A 13,396-nucleotide genomic window follows, 5' to 3' on the forward strand; every position below is an offset into this window, starting at 1 on the left:
CAATTAAATATATGAAATGGTTAAAATAGAAATGTATATGAGACTTGAGCTTTAAAAGTATGTGTGTCTGTGAATACATGTGTATGTGGTCATGTGTATGTGTGTATGTGCATGGGTATATGTGTGGATATGTGTACGCATGCATGTATTTGAAAAACCTAAGGCAGATGTTTTAGAAAGCCATCTGGCAATATTTATTAAACTTAGTGCCAGCAAAACCCCTGTGCAGATTTTCATGGGAACATAAATGAATGTTCATTGCAGCGTCAACACTGATTTTTGTAACAAAGCTGTAGAAACAATCTAGCTGTTCATCATCAGCTGAATGAGTCAGTACATGATGATGGACACACAGGGCCCAGTGCTATGCTCTCAGATTACTTATACAGAAAAGTCAGTCAACACACTAGGGCACATGCAGGTAATACATTCATAGACAATATTATGCATTCTTCAGATCTCTCTGAGTGCTAACACAGTTCCGTGCATCAGCATCAGAAGATCTAAGAATAGTCAAGTATTTACTTTAATTGTGCTTGCTAATAAGCAAGTAGTGGCAGGTACCACAGTTAAATGATAATTTTGCTTATGACATATGTTCTTAGAAACATCATATGATACAGGAGATACCTGTGGTTAACTATACATTGTATAAATAAATATTTAAAATAACTTCCTTTCATCCTGAAATTTTTGCAATTTTAAATATGGATCATAACTTTTTTGGTAAGCAAAAACTTCTCTTGTTACAGTGGGCATTACTGAGAATGAAAACTAGACCATGATATTTATTTTATTGTTGATTAAAACATATCTTTTATTTCTATCTCCTTATTGTGGAGTTAAAATAAAAACTCAGAATAGTGAAGAACATGAATAGCCTATCAGATGAGATAGGGCAAAGAAGCTTGGGAAATGAGGAATGGTGGAATCAAGATATTAGAAATGTCCATTCTGTCCTCCTGATTTTGTAGTAAAGAAAACAAATGCACACTAAGAAAAATGAGTAGCTTCTATAAGGAGCATTTTATGTGGAAGAAAGAATAAAAGAGCCAGATGACATGGGAGAAGCATGTAATATGTTGTCTTCTGTGCACTGTCACAGTCGAAGCTATCATCTCACAGCAGCTATAATGGCTTGCACTGGGCAAGCACAAAATGGGCCTTTTGACAGTCAATCATCAATTAGGGAGGAGCTTGTGGAGTCTATTTTGTGCTGTTGGCTGCTTATAGCTTCTGGGAAAGACATTATATTTAGTGATTCCCTGATGAGTCCACTGGGTGCCAATAGTCATAGGATGGATTCAACTAAACTCAGTGAGTAAAAAAACAAAACAGAAAGGCAGGTATAGAGGAGGAAAAGGTAAATGGGTGGGTGGGGTCTCAAAGGAGGATGGGATGACAGTAATAAGAATGAAATATATAAATGAATGTAGTTTTAAAGAACAAATTTAATAAAAGTTATAAACAAAAGGAGCATTTTGCTCTTTTGGAAGTTGCAAGTTCTTACTGGAATTCAAGCCAAACTGAAGCACACCATTTCTCTAAATTAAAGGAGAAGTTCTAATTTATTTAATATGCTTAAATGTTGTTCTTAAATTCAGAGAGCTTTGAGGGCATATGAAACCTCAGAATTCTTCTAATTTCTTGCAGGAAATTATAGTGAAATCAGATTTGTGGAATGATAGTATTTGGCCAGTCTTCAGAGTCCAGCATTAAGGAACTCATAACCATCTTCCTTGGGCAAAGACTTTGCTCATCATCCTTGCTGGCACCCTTCTGATTCATGCCATTCTTCTCAGACCTGAGTAAGGCCATGTGAATGGGAAATTAAATGCAGGGCAGAAATGGTCTGGCAATGGCTAGCCTATAATGGAACACACACACACACACACACACACACACACACACACACACACACACACACACATTCAGTTTTATATTGGTGTGAAAGTATTATTCTAGATTTATTTCTAAGCAAAACTTGCTGGAATCAATATGCTGTTGTTGAACATTAGTTGAAAATGTGTTAAATTCATTTATGCTGTGAAACATTTGTTTAATGATGCAAAGATGTGTTGTACTCTTTTATGTTGTATTTGTTTAACTCTGTGAAGTTGTGCTACTTTGTCTGTCTAAAACATCTGATTGGTCTAATAAAGTACTGAATAGCCATTAGCTAGGTAGGAGACTGATAAATGGGGCTGCTAGGCAGAGATTAAAAATAAAAGGAGGAAAAGAGAAGAGGGAGTATCAAGAAAAGGAAAAGAAGATGACGCTGGAGACCAGCCACCCAGCCACCCTTCCACACAGTCAGACATGGAATAAGAAAGAAAGAAAGAAAAGATATACAGAAATAGAGAAAATAAAAGTCCAGAGGCAAAAGGTAGACAGGATAATTTAAGTCAAGAAAAACTGTCTACAAACAAGCCAAGCTAAGGTTGGGCTTTTATAAGCAATAATAAGTCTCCGTGTATTGATTTGGGAGCTAGGTGACAAGTCACCAAAGAATAAAGAGTTAAAGAAAAACAGAACTACAATGTACCTTTATGTTCTATAAGCAAAACACATCTAAATCTACAGAGAAGGTATTCAGTTGGCTTAGACTGTTCTTTATGCTAGTGTGTTGATTAATGTTTATCAGTTTCAAGAGGATACCTCAATTGAAGAATTGCTTACAACAGACTGGATCATGGATGTATAGCTGGGTCGTATTCTTCATTAGGTACTGAAGTTGGAAGGCCCAGCCCACTGTGGGCAATGTCATCTCCGGGCAGGTGGTCCTGGCTGTATAAGAAAGCATGTTGAGCAAGTCATGAGGAGTAAGCTGGTAAGCTGTATATCTTCATGGCCTTTGCCTCAATTCCTGCCTCCAGGTTCCTGCTGTAGCCTCACTCGATGATGGGATGTAATTCTAAGACAGTATAAAGCTTCTTCTTACTAAGTTGCTTTTGGTCTTTGTTTTATCACAGAAACAAAAAAGTAAACTAGGACAACTCATTGTGGAAATCTCAAATGAAATAATAATATAAACTTTGTTGCTTAAAATCTCTAGAGAGATGGGGTTAGTAATACAATATCTTTCTTATTTCTACCAGTTTGCATAAATCAAATCATACATTCAATATCTTAATTATGTGATTAAAACTACCTTCTTTCCATATCTTTGAGATAAAATAACTATGCTTTTAAAGACATTTGATTTATTTACTATGTCCTTTGCCTTACAGAAGCTTCTCAGTTTCAGGAGGTCCCATTTGGTAATTTTTTCTCTGTGTCTGTGCTACTGGTGTTATATTTAGAAAGTGTTTCCTTGTGTCAATACGTTCAAGACTACTTCCTACTTTCTTTCCTATCAGATTCAGTGTAACTAGTTTTATACTGAGGTCTTTGGTCCACTTAGACTTGAGTTTTGTGCATGATGATAGATATGGGTCTATTTGCAATCTTTTCTACATGTTGACGTCCAATTATGCCAGCACTATTTGCTGAAGAAGCTTTCTTTTTTCCATTGTATAGTTTTGGCTTCTTTGTCAAAAATCAGGTGTTCATAAGTGTGTGGGTTAATGTAAGGGTCTTCAATTTGGTGCCATTGGTCCACATGTCAGTTTTATGGCAATACCAAGCTGTTTCTATTACTGTAGTTCTAGAGTAGAGCTTAATCTCAGGGATGGTGATGCCTCCAGAGATGCTTTATTGTACAGGACTGTTTTAGTTATCCTGGGTTTTCTGTATTTCCAAATGAAGTTGAGTATTGTTCTTTCCAGGTCTGTGAAGAATTGTGTTGGGATTTTGATGGGGATCACATTGAAGCTGTAGATTGCTTTTGGTAAGATTGCCATTTTTACTATGTTGATCCTGCCTATCCACGAGCATGGGAGATCTTTTTATTTTCTGATATCTTCTTCAATTTCTTTCTTCAGGGACTTAAATTTCTTGTTACACAGGTCTTTCATTTGCTTAGAGTTACCCCAAGGTATTTTATATTATTTGTGGCTGTTGTAATGGGTGATGTTTGTCTGATTTCTTTCTTAGCCAATTTATCATTTGTATATAGGAGGGCTACTGATTTTTTTGAGTTAATCTTGTATCCTGCCACATTGCTGAAGGTGTTTAACAGCTATAGGTGTTCCCTGGACAAAATGACAGCCTACTGAATGGGAAAAGATCTTCACCAACCCCATATCTGACAGAGGGCTGATCTCCAAAATATATACAGAACTCAAGAAACTGGACATCAAAATAACAAACAATCCAATTAAAAATGGGTTATAGAGCTAAACAGAGAATTCTCAAAAGAAGAATTTAAAATGGCTGAAAGATGATTATGGTATTGCTCAGCATCCTTAGTCATCAGGGAGATGCAAATCAAAACAACTCTGAGATGCCTTACACCTGTCAGAATGGCTAAGATCAAAATCAATGCAGTCAGCTTATATTGGAGAGGATGTGTAGCAAGGGGAACACTCCTTCACTGTTGGTGAGAGTGCAAACTTGTATGGTCACTTTGGAAATCAGTGTGGCGGTTTCTCAGAAAATTGGGAATCAACCTTCCTCAAGACCCAACTATACCACTCTTGGGCATATATCCAAGGAATGCTCAATTATCCCACAGGGACACATGCTCAACTATGTTCATAGCATCATAATTTGTAATAGCCAGAACCTGGAAGCAACCTAGATGCCCCTCAACTGAAGAATGCATAAAGAAAATGTGGTATATATACACAATGGAGTACTACTCAGCAGAGAAAATCAATGACATCGTTAAATTTGTAGGCAAATGAATACAAATAGAAAATATCATCCTGAGTGAGGTAACCCAGACTCAGAAGGGCAAAGATGGTATGTACCCATTCATAAGTGGATACTAGAAGTAAAGCAAAGGATAACCAGACAACCACCCACAACTCCAGAGAAGGTAGCTAGCAAGGAAGACCCAAAAAGGGACATATGGATCGCCCTGGGAAGCAGAAATAGATGAGATCTCCATGAGTGAACCTGGGGGTGAGCAATGGAGGGTAGGGAATGGGGGATGAGAACATAAGGGAATGTGATGGTTAAGCTGGAACAAGGATTGAGTGGGAAAGCAATGAAAGAGATACCATGATGAGGGGAGATATCATGGAGATAGAGAGAAACCGTTACTAGGGAAGTTGCGAGGAATCCCCAAGGATGACCCCAGATTGGACTACTAGAAATAGTAGATAGAGTGCCTGAACTGAACTGGCTTACCCCAGTGATCAGATCGGTGAATACCCTAACTGTCATCACAGAGCTTTTCTCCAATGACTGATGGAGGCAGATGCAGAGATCCATAGCCAAACACCAAGCAGAGCTCCATGAGTCCAGTCAAAGAGAGAGAGGAGGGAATGTATGAGCAAGTGCATCAGGGTCATAATGGGGAATCCTACAGGAATGACCAAACCAAACTAGTGGGAACTTATGAAGGTTGGAGCAATGGCTGTGGAGCCTGCATGGGCCTGGACTAGGCCCTCTGCATGGTGAGACAATTGTTTAGCTTGATTTGCTTGGGGGGCCAACTGGCAGTAAAATCAAAATGTATCTCTGGGGCAAGAGAGGGCCTTTTGGAGCCCACAACCTATGATGGGGCACCTTGTGCAGCCTTGAGCCAGGGGAAAGGTCTTGGACTTGCCTCTACTGGATGTGCCTCCCTGTGGGAGACCTTGCCTTCTTGTGGGGAGAGTGGGGGGTGGGTTAGGGGGAGGCTGGGGGGCGGGAGGAGAGAAGATAGGGTCTTAATAAAAAGAAATACATTTGAAAATTGTTTTATAATTAACAAAAATTCCTCATTAGTTATTTTAGTGTAGAGCATTCACTTGGAGGTGATTTTTCTTTCAAATTATGGAGATATTTTCAATAATTAGTGATGATTCTGAGACATATGTGATATGATACTGACTCACATAAAATGTAGTATATGGCCATGAAAGTACAGAATGTGCATATTGAAAAGTCACTTGCTTAATTTGTTAAGATCTAAAAGTCACTTACTAGTTATTTAATACTTTGAAAAATAATACCATCAAAAATAAGTTATCTTGCTGTCATTCCTGTAATAATGTATAGTATTCTGTAGGATGTCTGTAGTCATGAAGCCAAAAATATCTTTTACTATGTTCACAAGCTTCCCTTACAAATTAAAATTCTTCAATATTTAGATAAATAAAAAGTTTCTAAGGGTTTTAGAAATTAAATGTCAGAGATAATCAAAGATTTACTCAGATCCATTCCCACAGCAGCAGCATCAAATGGCTTCTTAATGTGCTTTTTGTATTTATCAAGAAAACTCAAATCTTGTCATGGTCTGCTGAACTGACTAACTTTGAATCTCGAAGCCTCGTGGGTTTGCCTGTGGAAAGGAAAAAGAGTGAATTCGGAACCATAGCTCTCTTGAAATCCAGCCCTTATGTCTAATAGCTTTAAAATTAGCAGGGAACCCCAGGGAGTCATTTTGTATTGCTTTCAGTGTTGAAGCATGGAAAGTCTTTTGATTTGAGTTTTAGAAAGCTTACATCTTTGTTTTATCTTAATAAGAATCAAATGCTTTAATTTTATTTTAATTTGATAAATGTGTAAGGCACAACAGTGTTTCACAAAAGCTTCCTCTTCCAGAAAGCAGATCTCAGGAAAGCAACTTTCGGCGTCTGAAGCCAAGTATCCCTAAAGGATGGTTTGCTCCCTTGTCCATCATAGGCTTGTGCTGCTGTCATTACTTTGGTACTTTAAAGAAGAATGTGAAGTCTGCCCTCTGCATGCCCAGATCCACATTTACAGATTCCAACAACCACAGACTGAAAATTATTCACAATGAAGTCATTGAACACACACAGTGTCCTTACCATCATTCCTTGAATAATTCAGCATGATTGTCACGTGCATAACATTGACATTCTGCCAGTATAATAGAGTGGGAAGATGTGCCTAGGCTAAATGCAAATACTATGCTGTTGCTTTGTGCTAGTTATCACAAATGACATAGACCTGTCTTAAGTGTTCAAGAGAACATGAAAATTTGGGGATCCAAATATGCAGGGTTTGTGAACTAAACCCTAATGTGAGCTGAGGAATGACTGACTGTGTGGGTGCAGGTGACCTTACTCACTCAAATGATCCAAATCTATAAATGAACTGAGCCATTTTTAATGCTCTGATCCCAGAACAGGCATTGTATGCAGACTTGATTTATTTCAGTGTTTAAAAGAAATTAACATGAATAGTATTTTCAGTAAACCTAATGGGATATCATGTTATTTGTGTACTATGAAGTCATACAGCTGAGTTTAATGTGTTATAAAGGATACATTGCTTATACATTCCTAACAAAGACAATTAGTTGTTTGTTTGTTTGTTTTTTCATTTCAGCAGAGAGGAAAATGAATATGAAAATTTAGGTTAACTAGGTGAGTACTGATAGCCACTTTGGATCTGATTTCCATCTATAAAATGGAGCCAGCTATATATTCATCTCCAAACTACCAGGAAGTTGAGAGGGGAACTGCATGGGATTTGCTTAGAGCAGACACTGCAAGGGAGCAGCCATTGTATGCCTCGGTCACCATCAAGGCTAGAATACATGGAAGCACAGATCTGGATCAGTGTCAGCCTGACTCAGAAATCTTTTTTACCTTCAAGTGATATTTTTAAAGAAAATCTGAGCTTTGTGTCTTTTGATTTACATAAAACTAAATGGGAGATTTGATTTAAAGTCCTTTAGAAAGAAGAGTAGATTTTAAATACAAATTCCATGCAACTTACTAGAACTTTAGCCTATAGTATTGCCTTATAAAGACATTTTTGATGATGCAGTTGGGATTATTTGCAGTTGAATATGCTTTACCAGGATTTCAGAGGCTGGGGTTTTCTGCAGCTCCCCAGTGAGGCCTAATGCTGTCTTAGTGAAGTACAAACTTTGCAAGTCAAAATGTGCTCTCATTCTTTTTTATTTAATATCAACCATAATTAAATGCTCAAATCATGAATATTAAAAACATCTTTAAAAAGAAATGACTTTTCTAAAATAGAATACCACTTGAATCATACTGATGACCCAAAATAGTCTACCTTTTTTTTTTTTTAAATGTAAGTGGCATTTGATTGATTCTCACTGACAAATAAAAACTGCTGCAAGCTGATGTGAGTAGGTGAGGAGCTCGGGAACTTGTGAAGAACTGACTGCTATTTTGCTGTCTGAAGCATCTATAGGCAAATGTCTTACTGGTGGAAAGATCGAATCTTTTACCTATCTCAATTTCCACAGCAACAGCTCATAAGATTACTCTCTCAGACATACAAGATAATTGCAGTAAATGTACTCATTTCATACACACACACACACACACACACACACACACACACACACACACACACACAGAGTCTTAGTTAGGGTTTGCTATTGCTATGAAGAGACACCATCACCGTAGCAACTGTTATAAAGGAAACATTTAATTTTGGTGGCTTACTTAGAGTTCATAGGTTCAGTCCATCATGACAGAGAGCATGGCAGCATGTATGTAGGCATGGTGCTGGAGAAATAGCTGAGTGGCCTCTATCTTGCAGGCAACAAGAAGTCTACTGACTGTCACACTGAATGAAGCTTGAGAAAAAGACCTCAAAGCCCACCCCTACAGTGACACACTTGCAACAGAAGGTGTGGCCCAGATTAAAGGTGTGCTCTCCAGCCTCGAGGTCTGGATTAACGTTGTGTGTCATCCAGCCTTCTCCAACAGGACCATACTTCCTCCAACAAGGCCATATCTCCTAATAGTATCACTTCCTATGAATTTATGGGGACCAAATACATTCAGCTACTACATACACACACACACACACACACACACACACACACACACACACAGAGAGAGAGAGAGAGAGAGAGAGAGAGAGAGAGAGAGAGAGAGAGAGAGAGAGAGAGCTAGAAGCAGACCTGCCTTTGGTAAGCTGAACCTAGAAGAGCAAGTGTAGAGTTCATTCCTAAATCAGAGGCCTTGAGTACAGCAAACATATGTTATAGTTTCAGTCTGAGATTTCTAAGGCCTTTTACCCAAGGAGAGTATTTTTTCATCTAAGTTGGAAAGGGACAATGGTCACAACCTCAGTTCAGTCAAGAAGATTGTGTCCCCTCTGACTCAGAAATAGTGATCAGTTCAGGTGTTTGTCTGGGAGAATCGAATGAGGCCCACACATTGCTTCACCTTACCTAACAATCCATAGATTCACCTCAATGGGGCACATTATAGACATTCTTGGACTGGGTACCCCATGACACAAACAAATTTGATAAATCATATTCGATAACATGATTTTTAAAGTTAATTCTGATCAACATTTTTACTCCTTTTTCCATTTAAAAAGTACTTATTTATCTTGAATGTTAATGAGCATTTTGTCTGCACGTATGAATGGCCACAATGTATCTGCTGTGTCCCTATAGGTTAGAAGAGTGCACTGAATCACGAGAACTGTAGTTACAGGTGGCTGTGAGCTAGCCTAGCCTATATGGCACTATGAATCAAACACATCGCCTCTGCAAGAGTAGTAAGTGTTCTTAACCATTGAGCATCTCTCCAGCCTCTGATTTTCCTTTAGATGATTGCTACCTTGTAAGCAATTTTAAGAAGCAATAATTTCATATAAGAAAATGTGCCATTACTGCACTGTTTCCCAGGGTAAGTTCTTGGAGAACCATAGTAAAATATTTCAGTCAAGGTGTTGGCAATAAAATATCTTATCTGCTCTCTGTAAAATGGAACACTGTAAAATGCATCTGTTTGAGGTTGAAGGTGAATTGTAGCTGGAAGTTTTCCTGTGTCCTGCCTGGTCCTGCAACTGCTCAGACTCAAGTAAACACACAGAGACTTATATCAATTACAAATTGCATGGCCATGGCCTTTGGCTCAATTTTCTTGCTAGCTAGCTCTTATAACTAAACTCAGCCCATTTCTATTAATGTATATGGTGCCAAGTGTTCTGTGGCTTTACCTGTGTGTCATTACATGTTGTTCCCTGGATGGTGGGATGGTGTCTCCCTGCTTTTCCTTTATTTTCCTCCTATCTCTCTTGGAATTTCCCACCTGGCTCCATCCTGACCTGCCACAGACCAATGCAGCTTTATTTATCAACCAATCAGAGAAACACATATCCACAGCATACAAAAAGATATTCCACAGCAGTGAACGCCCCTCAGTGGATCATGTGTTTCAACACTTGTTTCCCAGGTGTTCACTCAGTTTGTAGATTCTACAGAGCATCTAAGAGGTGGGGCTTAGCTGCAGGAAGAGTGATGTTTGACGTGGGACCTTGGTGTGTGTTATGCAGGAGTCCTTTCTGCCAGAGTTACAGTACTAGTCAGAGCTACATTACAAAGAGGCAGTCTGCTGCATCTGCCCAGGACATCCAACAGATTCAATCATCAAGTCCTCTCCACTTTTGTAGGCTGCACCTGCTCAAATCATGAGCCCAAAGAAATCCTTCTCTTAGGCTCTTGTCTAGAATTTGGTCATTCTATGAGAAATTAGCCAGTGTAACTGCTTTTGTTGTTTTCTCAAGTCATGAATAGAGTATTGAGAATGCCTTTTATATTCAAGATACTCATAATGTTTCAAATATATGGTTTACAAATAATTTATAGTTAGACATTTCATATACATAATATTTTTAATAAAAATTTATGAAATTCAACATATTTTTTTTCCTCTTCTGAATTATTCTTTGTGACTCAAAGATTTTGGCTGTTTTGTTTTTCTTTTTTCAAAAACAACTGTTTTGGAATATCTTCCACATTTAAATTTTTTCAGAAATTTAAAAATAGCTGGGTATTTTTCAAGGTTTTTTTGATCAATCTATACCATCAAGAATTTGTCCATTTTAGCCTATTAATATGGCTTTTTCCATAGTTTGAGTTTCAAATTTTAAACTAAAAGTGGATGAGAGCTAATTAATACAAGTTCCTTTACTTTTATGATGTTGCATAGTAACCATTCATACAATACAAGTTCCTTTATTTTTTATTTTTATTTTTTATTTTTTATTTTTTTGGTTTTTTCGAGACAGGGTTTCTCTGTGTAGCTTTGCACCTTTTCCTGGAACTCACTTGGTAGTCCAGGCTGGCCTCGAACTCACAGAGATCCGCCTGGCTCTGCCTCCCGAGTGCTGGGATTAAAGGCGTGCGCTACCACCGCCTGGCTAAGTTCCTTTATTTTTATGATATTGCTTGGTAACCACTCATGCAAATGACTGGTGAGGTGCAGGGTAGATGTACTTTGACACCTTCTAGTATTGCCCTGCTTTGCCACTTCTCAACAGACATTTCTTCTGACAATAGTTATGATGGTCATGGAAATCCAAGATGGAGAAGTAATTAATAGGGAATGGCCAATACTTTTTGAAATATGCTCCTCTGCTTTGAACTTAAGCTAAGCTAGTCCTTGACTAGGGTAGTCACTTTCTCTGGCACTGAGTTATACCCTTAGTTCAAAAATTTATTTTAAATTAAAAAAAATTAAATTGGTAAAACTAGAGGAGTTTTCAAATATTTGAAAATATTAGTGTACTACAATTACACTTCCTGCTTGAGTTTTTGACTCCTGTTTGAGTATGGAAATCTGGATTTCTCTCCCTCCTAGGTTTTGGTGTACTTTGTTTCTCCCTTGATCCACCACAGCTACAGTGATGAGGCTTAGAGTTCTTTCTAGGATGATTTGGTGTCTATAACCCTCATCCTGTCTTGTGATTATATTTAATGAAAATATAACTTTTATGCCTGAGAATTAGCATCTCACTGTTGTTCCCAAAATTTCTTGACTGGTTGCTGGTAATGCAATTCTATCCAGTGAAGATTAAATTATTAATTGCTATTCAGTAATGGCTTTCTGATCTTCCTTAACTTTTTGAAAATCTTAATTGCTGAATAACCTCCAGGATGGAGCAAAGACTATTTGAAGGTAAGAGGTCAGTGCCTGTTGCACAAGGCAATAGGGTGTGGACAGACCCAGAATTTCGAATGTTTTCAATTCCTTATTATTAGTCAGCTAGCTCATTGACTGATGGAAGTTCATGGTTATACATATTCTAGATTAGTTTATCAAGTTCTCTCATGCAATCTATCATCTATTTAATTTGTTGCTCCAGGCATTCTATGGCCACAAAAACCCAAATTTAGAAATGAAAATACAGGAACTGCCCTGTTATTTTAAATACTGCACTGTCAAGAGTGAAAAATAGTTATTTTGTCTCTTGTATGTAATTATGCTTTTTCTTTGAAATGGCACAAGTCTTTATATCACTCATTAGCTATGGCATGATACGTTGTAAGAACCTATCTAAAGAAATAAAAGTAAATTACTATGACACTAATGCATAGGTAGTTACCTGCAAGCTTAGAAGTTAACACTGCAGACCTTCATACCTTCAATGTCAGTAATTTTCCTTCTTTTGGGCTTTTCTTCTTCTACCATGTACTATAAACAAATCAATGATTTTTGTGTGAACAGGCTTTAGGAAAGATACAGGAGAAATGGACGTGAGTACTCTAAAGAGGGTTCTAAGGAAAGATAGGACCTCTAATAATAAGAATAATTCCTGATGATCTATAATTATAAAGACTATCATCTACTATTTTGAAATTTCTTTCAATGTCAATTTGAAAGCTCTCCTGAAGTTCTCGCCTTAAAGCATTGACAATCTGGTACTTTGAAGATGCCAGTGAAAGGCAATGTTCAGGCAATTTTTTTTTTACTGGAAATATTTCACAGAAAGAGAAGTCTTGCCAGGAAGGTTTGATGATGACACATGCCTGAGCATCTTAAGAATTCTGTGTTACATGCTCCATAATAACAGGGAAGAAAATCGAAAAAGAGATTGACAAGATGAAGAGAGGGGAAGCAATTTTAATATTTTAAACTAGAAACAAATTATAATTCTACCTACAGCAATAAATGAACTTCCCTAACATAAGCAGAGAAAGGCAAAGCCTAGATAATAATCTTTCCAATTCCTTTCCATTCCCTCTCACGTAGATTCTATAGCTAGCTACAGAACCCTGTCATTTAAGCGAAAACATATCTATGTGTTTGGCGTGAAAGTGCAGTGAAATTCAGTGATTGCCTGTTCCTCCTAACCTCAATGTTTTTTAAGAAAAAGGAAAACAAGTCAATGGCTTCAGAAAAATGATAAAGGGATTGGTTTCTACATTAATATGAGGCAACTATGTACACAAATCATAAACAGAGGACAAGGTGACCATGAAAACTTCAGCTCCTGTACAATTAAAGTATCTACTATTGATTAAAAACTCTCTATATAGTAAGAGTCCAGGACTGTATGTCTTCCTGCAGGCTTGGTTCCTCTCTGAGGTTTAGGGAACACTACAGAAGAG

This window comes from Peromyscus californicus, unplaced genomic scaffold (assembly GCF_007827085.1).
Source record: "Peromyscus californicus insignis strain IS unplaced genomic scaffold, ASM782708v3 Scaffold_9__1_contigs__length_137607984, whole genome shotgun sequence".
NCBI classification, from domain to species: domain Eukaryota; kingdom Metazoa; phylum Chordata; class Mammalia; order Rodentia; family Cricetidae; genus Peromyscus; species Peromyscus californicus.